Source organism: Bos javanicus, chromosome 16 (assembly GCF_032452875.1).
Source record: "Bos javanicus breed banteng chromosome 16, ARS-OSU_banteng_1.0, whole genome shotgun sequence".
NCBI lineage: Eukaryota > Metazoa > Chordata > Mammalia > Artiodactyla > Bovidae > Bos > Bos javanicus.
The window spans coordinates 10,252,284-10,264,057 of record NC_083883.1 but is presented as its reverse complement, the minus strand read 5'-3'; positions in this window follow the sequence as shown (position 1 = coordinate 10,264,057).

Here is an 11,774-nt window from a genome sequence, read left to right as displayed (position 1 = left end):
TGTGAGCCCTTGTGGTGTGATTTTGAAACTATGTGTATGTTTCCTCAGGACATGTTTCCCTCTTACATAGCACAAGGCAACTGAGAACTTTCTAAACACTTCTTATCACCACTGCACACTGGCTATATATTACTTGATTCTTTCCTCAATTCATCCATTCCTCAGGTTTGGTTAATATTTATTTTCTTCAAATGGAGATGGTACTGAGAAAAATGGCCCAAGCTCTTGACCTTCAAAGTGGAAAAGCCCAACTGAGAACCCAAGGTGGTCCCAGTGTGACTGCTCTGGACCCCTAACCTGCACTGATCACTCAGCCTTGAAATCCTAGTCATGGAGAAAGTGGTCCCTGCATCTATGTTTATGCCTGGAGGTATTAGCAGCTCCAGAGGTACAGACCATGCCAATCATTATCATGGAACCCAGGGCAAGCATAGGTGGATTAACAGCCAAATGTGACCCAATTATTAGTGTGAAAAGCACCTCGGGGTCACACTCTTCTAGTCAGCTCTCAGATTCTGAGAGTTGTGTGGCCTTATGTAGAAACTATAGATCATATGTATTGATGCTAGCTTCATTGCTTAAGCAAGGGCAAAAGCAGTTATCATCAGGGAGATATTTCATTGTACTGGGTGACATTAACATAAGCCTTACATTGATTAAACCCTGTAGCACACATTCAATCAGTTCAGCACAGTCACTCAGTCATGTCCGACTCTTTGTGACCCCATGGACTCTAGCACGCCAGGTTCCCCTGTCCTTCATCATCTCCCGGAGTTTACTCAAACTCATGTCCATTGAGTACGTAATGCCATCCAACCATCTCATCCTCTGTCATCCCTTTCTTCTCCTGCCTTCAGTCTTGCCTAGCATCAGGGTCTTTTCCAATGAGTCAGCTCTTTGCATCAGGTGGTCAAAGTATTGGAGTTTCAGCTTCAACATCAGTGCTTCCAATGAATATTCAGGACTGTTTTCCTTTAGGATTGACTGGTTTGATCTCCTTGCAGTCCTAGGGACTCTCAAGAGTCTTCTCTAACACCACAGTTCAAAAGCATTGATTCTTTGGCACTCAGCTTTCTTTATATTCCAACTCTCACATCTATACATGAATACTGGAAAAACCATAGCTTTGACTAGATGGACCTTTGTTGGCGTACTCAATGGAAGGTGTCAAATCTCATAGTGGCACTTGGTCCTTAGTCTAAAGACCATTACTCTTGTTATAATCTCCTGATCAGCTGAGTTACAGACAGTCAGCATTCACCCTATGCTTCCTCTGCATAATGAAACATCCCACTAAATGTATGACTTCTGTGAGTGTGGATAGCCACTGACTCAGTGGACATGCAAAAATTGTTTGGAAAATGAAGACTGGGAAAAAATATCACGTGATTGATAATAGCTATTTGGAAAGGTAGGGATGAATTCAGTCCTCTAACAGAGTTTGCTTTTTATGAAGAACAGAGTCTCATAGAAGACTTGGTAAGTACAATAGCTAGAAAGGTGGATCCTGGGGAGGCAGTTCTCTGGGAAGATATCCAGAAGACAAGGCCAATATAGCAGATGCTCTAAATAAGCAGGAGGGTCATGATCTCTGTCATTGAATGCTGGCATGCATTTTGATATTTCTTTTTTCCCCATCGGTTATGTTATCACTAGTTAAAGCACAGAAGCTCTCTTTTATTTCTTTCCTGCTCCTCTCCTTTGCAAAGAGGATGATTCAACAGCAGCTTAGTCCAGTTACCAAACTCCCTCATGCATACACTTCACCCCATGTTCCCATCAAAACAAAAAAAAAAGAAAGAAAGAAATGCTGAGTGATTGGTGAGCAGCCTCCCCAGTGTCCTGACAGCTACCGGGTGTCCCTCTAGCTCCCCAGGAAGACCTGGTGGAGGAACTGTGCTGTCTATAATTAATTGTCCCACTAAACGTATGACCCCAGTGAGTGTGGACAGCAACTGACTCAGTGGGCATGCACGCATTGTATAGAAAACAAATATTGATAGAATAATATAGCATTAATCATAGTGGCTGTTTTTAAATGGTAGGAATTTAGTATTATCAAATCTTGTATATTTGATTTTAAGATATAGTAATGAGTGAATTAATAGAATAGCATACGTTGCCCAGGCTTGAATTCAGTCCTCTAAGAGCTCACTTTAATCAAGTACAAAGTCCCATGAAAACATGATGTAGTTGCAGCAACTGTGGATCATGGAGGAAGAGTGATCTGGGAAAAATCAAGAGACCATGGCAGTTTAGCAAGAGCTCAAAATAAGCAGGAGTCATGGGTCTCTTTCGGTGAACAGTATACATATTTTAGTGTTTTCCTTTTTTTTAGATAGAATATTTCCTGTTGATTAGGTTCCTCTTATCCAGAAAGCCAAAGCTCTCTTTTCATTTCCTTCCTCCTCTACTTTCCTTCCTCCTCCAAGGAGTATGGATGAACACAGGTTCAGCTCATGCTTATTAACTTCCCACATCCATACACACCACCCCATGTCCACACAAAGAGAAAACCCCCTGCATGATTCCTGAGCAGCCTCACCAGTGTTCTAACAGCTACTCTGTGTCCCTCTAGACTTCACTGAGGACCTGCCAGTCAACTCAGCTTGTGACAGGACAGAAGAGACTCTATGTGTCTCCAAGGCAAGCTGTTTTGTTTTGTTTTCCTTCTGATCTTAGATAGAAATATTGTTTCATTTCTCTTTCAGTATAATTAAATTATGAGTCTTTGAGGTTGTTTGTTTCAGATTGAAACAATTCCCTTGGTTGAGATATTGTGGAGTGATACCAACTCATGATGCCTCAGTCCACAGGATATTAAAATTGTTATCATCCATTACACCCTGTAGGGTACAGCATTCTCTCTCCTGCAGCAACCTTTCCTTAAGAAAAGGATTCTGCAATTTGCAACCCAAAAGGTCTTTGAAGTTCCATCCTCCAGGCAATGGTCTTGCCTTTCATCCTGAGTATGTGTGCTCTGATCTTACCTGGTTCTCTGGACTCCACCCTTCCCTTCATTATGTTTTCTACTGTCACCAAATGAACCAAAGATTGTGCATCTATGTGATCTTACCCTCATAGTGTCTTCTCTTTTGTACTTTCAGGTGGCCCCTCCAGAATGTGAAAACAGTATGTATTCTAGAATCATAACTCTGGGAGAAAAAACTTTGTAGATGAGAAAGTTGGGGCTTTCTCGATGGTTTTAATGTAGAGGGCAAACTGTTTCCAAATTTGTGATGGGAATGAGTATAGGGGCCCTGGTGATAGAAAGTGATTTACAAGTAGAGAAATGTAGCTGATTACTGTAGTTCCAGGAAGAAGCTGTATTATGGTTAATAGTGTAGGTTAGTGTCCATGGGACTGGGTTTATCTCTATGTATAATGAATAGTGTGATTCTTTGTGTGTGATTTTTTTCTGCTGTGTTTTCCTTGATATCTGTCACTCTAACCATCACTGTTACTGGTATCAACTTCCGCAACAAATTTCCTAACACCATGCACCATGAATGAGTATGCATATTAAGATTAAACAAAGTATACACATTCTCTGTATTTAAATCTATACCAAGTGAAATCCTTTAACCTGGAAGGCAAATCCCATCATTACCCAGGGAAATGTTTACAGGATTCCTTTTAATTTTCATTAATTTTTTTTATTGTCTCTGCTGAGTCTTCATTGCTGTACAGGCTTTTCTCTACTTGTCGAGAGCCAGGGAAACTCTCCAGTTTTGGAGTGTAGGCTTTTCACTTTTGTGGCTTCTTTTGTTACAGACCATGGCTTCTAGGGCTCTCTAGCTTCAGTAGTTTTGGCACGTGGGCTCAGTAGTTGTGGCTCCTGATTACAGAGTTTGGGCTCAGTAATTGAGGCACAGGGGATTAGTTGTTCCATGGCAATCTTTCCAGACCAGGGATTGAATATATTTCTCTGTCATGTCTGTCACTGTTTCCATTGCTTCCCCATCTATTTGCCATGAAGTGATAGGACCAGATGTCATGATTTTCATTTTCTGAATGTTGAGTTTTAAGCCAACTTTTTCACTCTCCTCTTTCCCTTTCATCAAGAGGCTCTCTAGTTCTTCCTAACTTTCTGCCATAAAAGTGGTGTCATCTGCATATCTGAGGTTATTGATGTTTCTCCTGGCAATCTTGATTCCAGCTTGTGGTTCATCCAGCCCAGCATTTCTCATGACGTACTCTGCATATAAGTTAAATAAGCAGGGTAATAATGTACAGTCTTGATATACTCCTTTCCCAATTTGGAACGAGTCTGTTGTTCTATGTCCAGTTCTAACTGCTGCTTCCTGACCTGCATACAGATTTCTCAGGAGACAGGTCAGGTGGTCTGTTATTCCCATCTCTCTAAGACTTTTCCATGGTTTGTTGTGATCCACACAGTCACAGGCTTTAGTGTAGTCAATAAAGCAAAAGTAGATGTTTTTTTTCTCTCTTGCTTTTTTGATGATTCATTGGCAATTTTCTCTCTGGTTCTTCTGCCTTCTCTAAGTCCATCCTGTGCATCTGCAAGTTCCTGGTTCACGCAGTGTTAAAGTCTGGCTTGGAGAATTTTGAGCATTACTTTGCTAGTGTGTGAAATGAATGCAATTTTGTGGTAGTTTGAAGATTATTTGGTATTGCCTTTCTTTGGGATTGGAATGAAAACTGACCTTTTCTAGTCTTTCTACTCTCTGTTTCTCTGAATTTTCCTTAAGATACCTCAGGTATTTGTCCTCCTGTGACTAGCTTATTTCACTCTTACCAATATCCTCCAGCTTCATTCATATTTCTGCAAATGATAAGATATCCTTCATTTTTAAACACTGAAACACATTCCAGCATATGTATACACAACATTTTCTTTTTTCACTTATCTGCCCATGGACTCTGGGCAGTTTTTCTATCTTGGTTGTTGTGTATAATGTAGCAATCAATGGATATGAGACTGTAGAAATCTCCTGGACATTCTTGTTTTATCTCCTTTCAACATACACTCAAAACAATGATTCTTAGATCTTATGTTCTCAATAATTTTTGAAGGACTTCCAAACTGTCCTTTAATGAATATGCCATTTTCCATTCCTACCAACAGGACACAAAAGTTCCACTTCTCTACTTCCTTAACAACATCTGTTATTTTCTTGATATCTTCTTTTGTCTTGGTTTCCATTTCACTGATACTTAGTGATGCTGGGGCTTCCCTGGTGGCTGAGAGGGTAAAGCGTCTGCCTGCAATGAGGGAGACCTGGGTTCAATTCCCGGGTCAGGAAGATCCCCTGGAGAAGGAAATGACAACTTACTCCAGTACTCTTGCCTGGAAAATTCCATGGATGGAGGAGCACATTTCCTATGCATATTGGTCACTTTTCTGTCTTCTATGAAGTAATGTCTACTGAAACTTTTTACACATTTTTTTAAAGTCAGTTATTTGCCTGCTGTTGTTTTGAAGTTGAGTTGTAGTAGTTGCTTATTTACTCTGGATATTGGCCTCTTATTCAGATACGAAGTTTGCAGATATTTCCTCTCATTCTATAGATTGCCTTTCTATTGATTGCTGAAGAGAGTGTCGATCCTTCACTTGGTGATTTTAGAAACTTGGCAAAGATCATTTGGCCACACATGTGTCAATTTATTCAAGAATCTCTCCTTATAATTCATTGCTCTCTCTGCCTATTTTGTTGCTGGTAGAATACCGTTTTGACTGCTGTGGCATTCTTATCTATTTTGAATTCAGGAAGCCTGAAGGCCCCATTGTTGTTCTTTTCTCTTAAGACTGTTTTCTCTGGGTTTCTTTTGGGTTACATAAATCTTAGTATTTTGGGACTTTTTTTCCCCCCATTTCTATAAAAATGACATGGGATTTTGTGAGTGGTTTCATATATATGTACCTCATTTTTAGGAGTATAGGACAGTCAACAATACTAAATATTCCAGTCTATGAATATGTTATGTCATTCCAATTACTTGTCTCTTCTTTTTTTCGAAAGTGTTCTATGATTTTCAGTGTACAAATCTTTCACTTCCTAAGCGGCCTTTTGTGTTGTCTTCCTTGGGACCTCTAGAGTCAGGAATGGGAAAGATGGGCTCATGAAGACAATGACTGTCCCTTCCCTCCCCTCTGTATCTACTCTCTGGTTACTTGTAATACAGGTGTGCAGGGCCATGCCCTTCTCCTCTGCCTACAAGTGAGACACCGATGGAGAATTTTCTTTGAATCTGAGTGTTCACCTTACTGTTGGAATGTTCACAAGCACACTCCCAGTGTCTGGCCTGGGTTCAAGAACCTCAGGTATGCCTACACATGTATGATCTTATCAGGCCATAAAATTATCTGGAATAAAGAAAAACCATAACAGGCAATTAGTCGCCTTTTCCTTGTCTTTGGAGCTCTTATACCTGAACTTTCCAGTGTAGTAGCCATGAGTTATCTATAATTAACATATTTCAAACAATAATTAGCTTGTTATATTAAAAATATCACAAAAACCACACAATTGTTTGATCACACTAGCTATATTTAAAGTATGTCCATAAGTGTTGGAATTTAGCTTCATAAGCTTGAATGTTAGAGCTATATTGGGCCTGTAGAAGTGTAAGGTTGAACGGTGATTCTCCCCACATCTGCTTTTCATGTAAATTTTGCAACTGTGATCACCGTCTTGTTGAAGGACTCTGACTCCACAAACACAGGGGAGGTCTGTGAACCTGGAGGGAAGACCAGGGAGATGCTGTGTGAGCCAAGCAGAGGAAGAGAAATGGGTGGGTCAACTTGTATAATAACTGTATTTTTGCTCATGGTTGTCTTTCTGCAGACTGCTTCCTGGACAGCATTAGCAGCAGTGATGTGGAAGAGAACTCGGGTAGGGAACAACTCTCAGTTGAGATTTAGAGGGAAAGGGTTCCAGGACCACACCGGTTACACCTGCTTCTTTGGAGATGAAGGAAGGTGAATATAAACTGAGGAAGAAGGACATATTTGTAGAATTGTGATTTGTTCTTTTCATATTTTAATGAAATAATAGAACTATGTGTCCATGTGTGTTATTATTTACTTATAGTCATCTTTTCTTGCTTTTCCATTTAGAAATGTCCTTTCTTATATGACTACTCTTTCCTTGTCCTTTCATGGCCAAATATGAAAGGTTGGCTTCTGGTTAGTACCTGCTGGGTATTATGTACAGGGGACTTTGGCTTCATGTTTAATTTCTCCTATGATGGCCACATCCTGTGGACACAAAATTCTCACGGTCACTTGACACTGGAGACCAAGTTCTTGCAGTGAGTGTCAGGTAGTGGATGAGATATGAACTCTCTCCTGCATTTTTAGGGCATGTGGCTTCCTCTCATGTTTGTTCTCACTGTTTATTCCTCATGTAAAGGGTTCTCTCAGGGTTGGATGAGTCAAAGCACACGTGCTCTGGTGTCCCTGTCTGGGCTGAGTCTCCTGGAGCTCATCTCAGCACCACACCTCCCCAAAGATGCTCTCCTGAAGGAGCTTCCATATGAGAGCAGTCCATGTCCAGCTGCCCCTAGAGACCAGCATGGCCACAGATTCTAGAGACTGTAAAGGGGCTTCTGGCTTTCTTTACACATTTGCTCTCATAGCTCTACTGACCTGGTCTCTTGGGACTGACCAGACCTAGGTCAGAGACTCAGAGCAGCAGGACCCAGGGTCACTGCTCATCATAGAACCCAATAAACCCAATAAACAAAAGCTCCAGATGGTTTTGATCACCATTTTTGCACACTCATCAACTTTTTTTTTTTTTTTACCTTTTTTATTTATTTTGCATTTGAGTTGTGGTATTTTCCTATATATTGTGAGTGTGAGCTCCTTATCTGATATATGATTTGTTATTTTTCTGTGAGTCATCTTTTCATCCTGCTGATTGTTGAAAAGACTACCATTTCCCTATGTTGTCTTAGAAACTTGGTGAATTTCATTTGACTATGTATCCTTGAGTTTACTTGGGGGTCTTTATTCTGGTATTTAGGGCTATGAATCTGTTTCTATGTCAGTATCATACAGCTTTGATTCCTATATCTTTGTAATGTGTTTTTAAATCAGGAGGTGAGAAACTGATCTTTGTTCTCATTTTGTCTATTGGAGTCCTTAGTGGTTCCATATATATTTTTGGACTTGCTTTTTACATTTGTGTGAAAATGGCATTAATATTTTGATTGGTGTTGCAATGAATTTTTACTTAGCTTTGGGTAGTGTAGAAATGTCAACAAAGTCTCCAGTCTATGAGCATGATATGTCTTCTTAATTCCGTGTGCCTTGTTTCACTCTCTCCGTATGGTGTGTAGTATTCAGTGTGCTGGTCATGTCTCTCTGAAGGCCCTATGTCCCTCCCTCCCTGATCTCATCAGAGTCAGTGTTGGAGAGATGGGCTTGTAAGGAGACACAGTGTCCCTCCCTCCTTACCTCTTCTCTGATGATGTTCAGCACAGGCACCCTGGGCCCTGTGTCCATACCTGTCCCCTCAAATGGAGCACCTGCTGTTGACATTGCTGTTTCAGTGTCCCAAAGGCTCATGAGTACCTGGGATATGTGCATGAGCCCAGGAAATACATACAAATGAATCATTGAATCAGGCCAGCCAAATACTCTGCAGAAGCTATTGAGCTACACTTTACAGGCCTGCAAGCCCTGTACTTGCCTGGACTTGAGACCAAAGAAACATCCTGGAGTCAACAGAGATATCAGAAGGTTTAACAGATGGGATGTTTTAAATATCTGAAGTAAAAGGGTCCTGGAGAGACACCTACTGCGGATAGCAGAGGACAGGCAGAAGACAGCAGCTGCAGCATTCTTTACTCTGGGGGAATAAGGAGTCTACCAGTTACAGTGGGAATGAACAGCAGATTGGCTCATTGGTTACATTGGTTACCATAGAAACTAGTAGAGGGCAACATCCCTCTCTTAGCCCCTCAGGCTAAATACTTTTATACTTTGTTAATCTATTAGCAAACAGCCATCTTGAAAATGCCAGAAAATGCAAAGGGAATAAACAAGAAAGGGGTGGTAACATCCTGTATATATGCATGCATGCTCAGTCACTTAGTTGTGTCCCACTTTTTGTGATCCCATGGACTATATCCTGCCAAGCTCCTCTGTCCATGGTATTCTCTAGATAAGAATATTGAGGGGGGGTGCCATTTCCTCCTCCAAAGCATCATCCCAACCCAGGGATCGAACCCATGTCTCTTGCATTGGTAGGCAGATTCTTTACCACTGAGCTACCTGGGAAGCCCTACACCCTCCTTTGTACCGAAGTCTCCTGGTATTCCAAAACTGTTCTGTCATAATCTATCAGAAATGTTAGAACAACTGGTACTGATCTCAAGATTCATTAAATCTTCCCTGGTGGCTCAGATGGTAAAGAATTCACCTACAATATAGCAGACTGGGTTCAAAACCTGAGTCAGGAGGATCCCCTGAAGAAAGCAATGACTTCCCAATACAGTATTCATGCCTGGAGAATTCCATGACAGAGGGGCCTGGTGGGCTACAATCAATGGGGTCACAAATTGTTGAACATGACTGAGTGAACAATCATGCACACATATATAAACATATATAGTGGTTGTTGTGTATTATAGTGTGGTAGCCACTAGTCAGATGTGACCGTTATAATTTGCATAAAGGCATGTTTTGCATGTGTCAAAAACACTTGGAATTTCAGGTTGGTTAGCATGAAGGTGAGCGCTCTAATGGGCATATAGAACTGAGAGGTTGAAAATTGATTCTTTCAGCATCTCTATCTTTAGGTTTGCAACTGAGATCAGTGTCTTACTGAAGGGCTCTGACTGCACAGAGCACAGATGACTGCCATCTGCTATCCACAGTGGGGTGTCTCTTCAGGACCCTGGGAAAAAGATCAAGGTGATGCTGTGAGAGCCAGCAGCAGAAGTTGGCGAGTCACTCATTCTAATCACCTTGTTGCTCATGGTTGTGTTTCTATGGACTGTATTGTGGAGAGCATTTGATGCAGTGGTGAAGAAATAGGTAAGAAACAACATTCACTTGGGATCTGATGGGAGAAGGATCCTGGAACTTTAGGGTTAAACACTCTGCTTGGAGGCTAAGGAAGGAGAACATGAAATTAGGAAGAAGGAAATGTGTATAGAATTCTGACTTATTCTTTACACATTAAATGATATGATAGAGAAATTGTGTCCTGGACTTGCGTTGTGTTCTGTTTACAATCACCTTTTCTTGCTTTGCTCTTCAAAGATAATTTTTCCCATGAGAGCTGCTCTTTCCTGCTTCTGTCACTGACTAGTATGGAAGCCTGGTCTCTGGTCAGCACATCTCAGGTATTGTGCACTGCTGACTGTTTTCTATTGTGTGCTTAACTATGATGGCCATGTCCTAGTGGGCACAAAACTCTCACTGTCACTTGACACTGGAGACTCTGCCCTTTCAGGACTTGTGATTTCCCCTCATGTCTGTCCTCACTGTTAATTCCTCATGTAGAGGTCTCTCCCAGGGGTAGATAAGTCACAGCACATAGGCTCTGGGTCCCTGCCTGGGCTCGGTCTCCTGGAGCTCATCTCAGCCTCTGCACCAGCAAAGGCTGATGTGCTGAAGGTGCTTCCATGTGAGAGGTCCACATTCAGCTGCTCCTAGAGACCTTCCATGGCTGCAGACGCTAGAGTCTGTGAAGGGTCGACTGGGCTTCTTCACACACTTGCTTTCACAGCTTTGCTGACCTGGTCTCCTGGGATTGAGCAGTCCCAGGGCAGCAGGTCCTGGGGTCACTGCTGCTCTCAGAACCCACTGCTGCATCCAGAGAGTCCTGCCCCTTCTCCCCAACCCCAGGCCTGCCCCATCCTCTGCCCTTTCCTTATATTTTCCCAGGTCTCATCCCTCCCAATTTTCTAAGTCTCAGTGCAAACCTGGCAGCTACGAGGTGTTTATGGAGGACCCTTGTCACATCATTCTGGCTAAATGAAATTGAAAGTGTTTGCCTCTATGTTCTCTAGGGGTCTGGGAAGCTGAAGGTGTTGCTGTGAGTATTAAGTACCTCCCAGGTAACTAAGGTCACCCCAGGCAATGGGAGAGTCTCTGTTATGTGTAATTTTTATCATTCCCTCCCCCAAGGCTCAAAACACTCTCAGGTCCAAGCCAGGTCCTCTCTGGGATGGATGGATTGTTTAATTAAATAATGGGCTGATTGGAGATGCTGGCCATACACCCATGATCTTTCTTCAATGTGCCCATGTTGAAGAACTCTTGGGTTGGTGGAGCTTCAAGGAGGAAGGAAAGGAACAGTGACTAGAGGAGAGAAATGAGGAAGGAAATAGAGGGAAAACAGCAGGAGAAGGAGGCAAGCGAGGCCATGGGCAGAGATTCATGGAGACAGTAACCGCCTGGAGTAGGAACAGGTGGTCACGGCCTCATTCCTCGTCACTCATAGACAAGTTGTGGGTGGCGACAGGAAGCTGCAGGTCAGGGACCCACTTTTTCACTAAAGAGGTGAAACACTGAGGCCCTGGGAGGTCCCTGGAGACAAAGACACCAAGGGTCCCAGGGTCAGGCTCTGAGGAGCACCAGGGTCCCCCGGTCACATGCTGACTCTAAATCTCCCCTTGGCTTTCCAACAGCCACTCCACATGACTGCTGCCCACCAACACCAGAAAACAGTATGGCAGATAATGAAGAATTAGAGAAGAAGAGCAAGAATATGGAAATCATTTATTTCTTCTTTCATATCTTTTAACATTTTATCTCTCTCTTTTTTTTAATCCATAGACTTTTCCTTGTAACC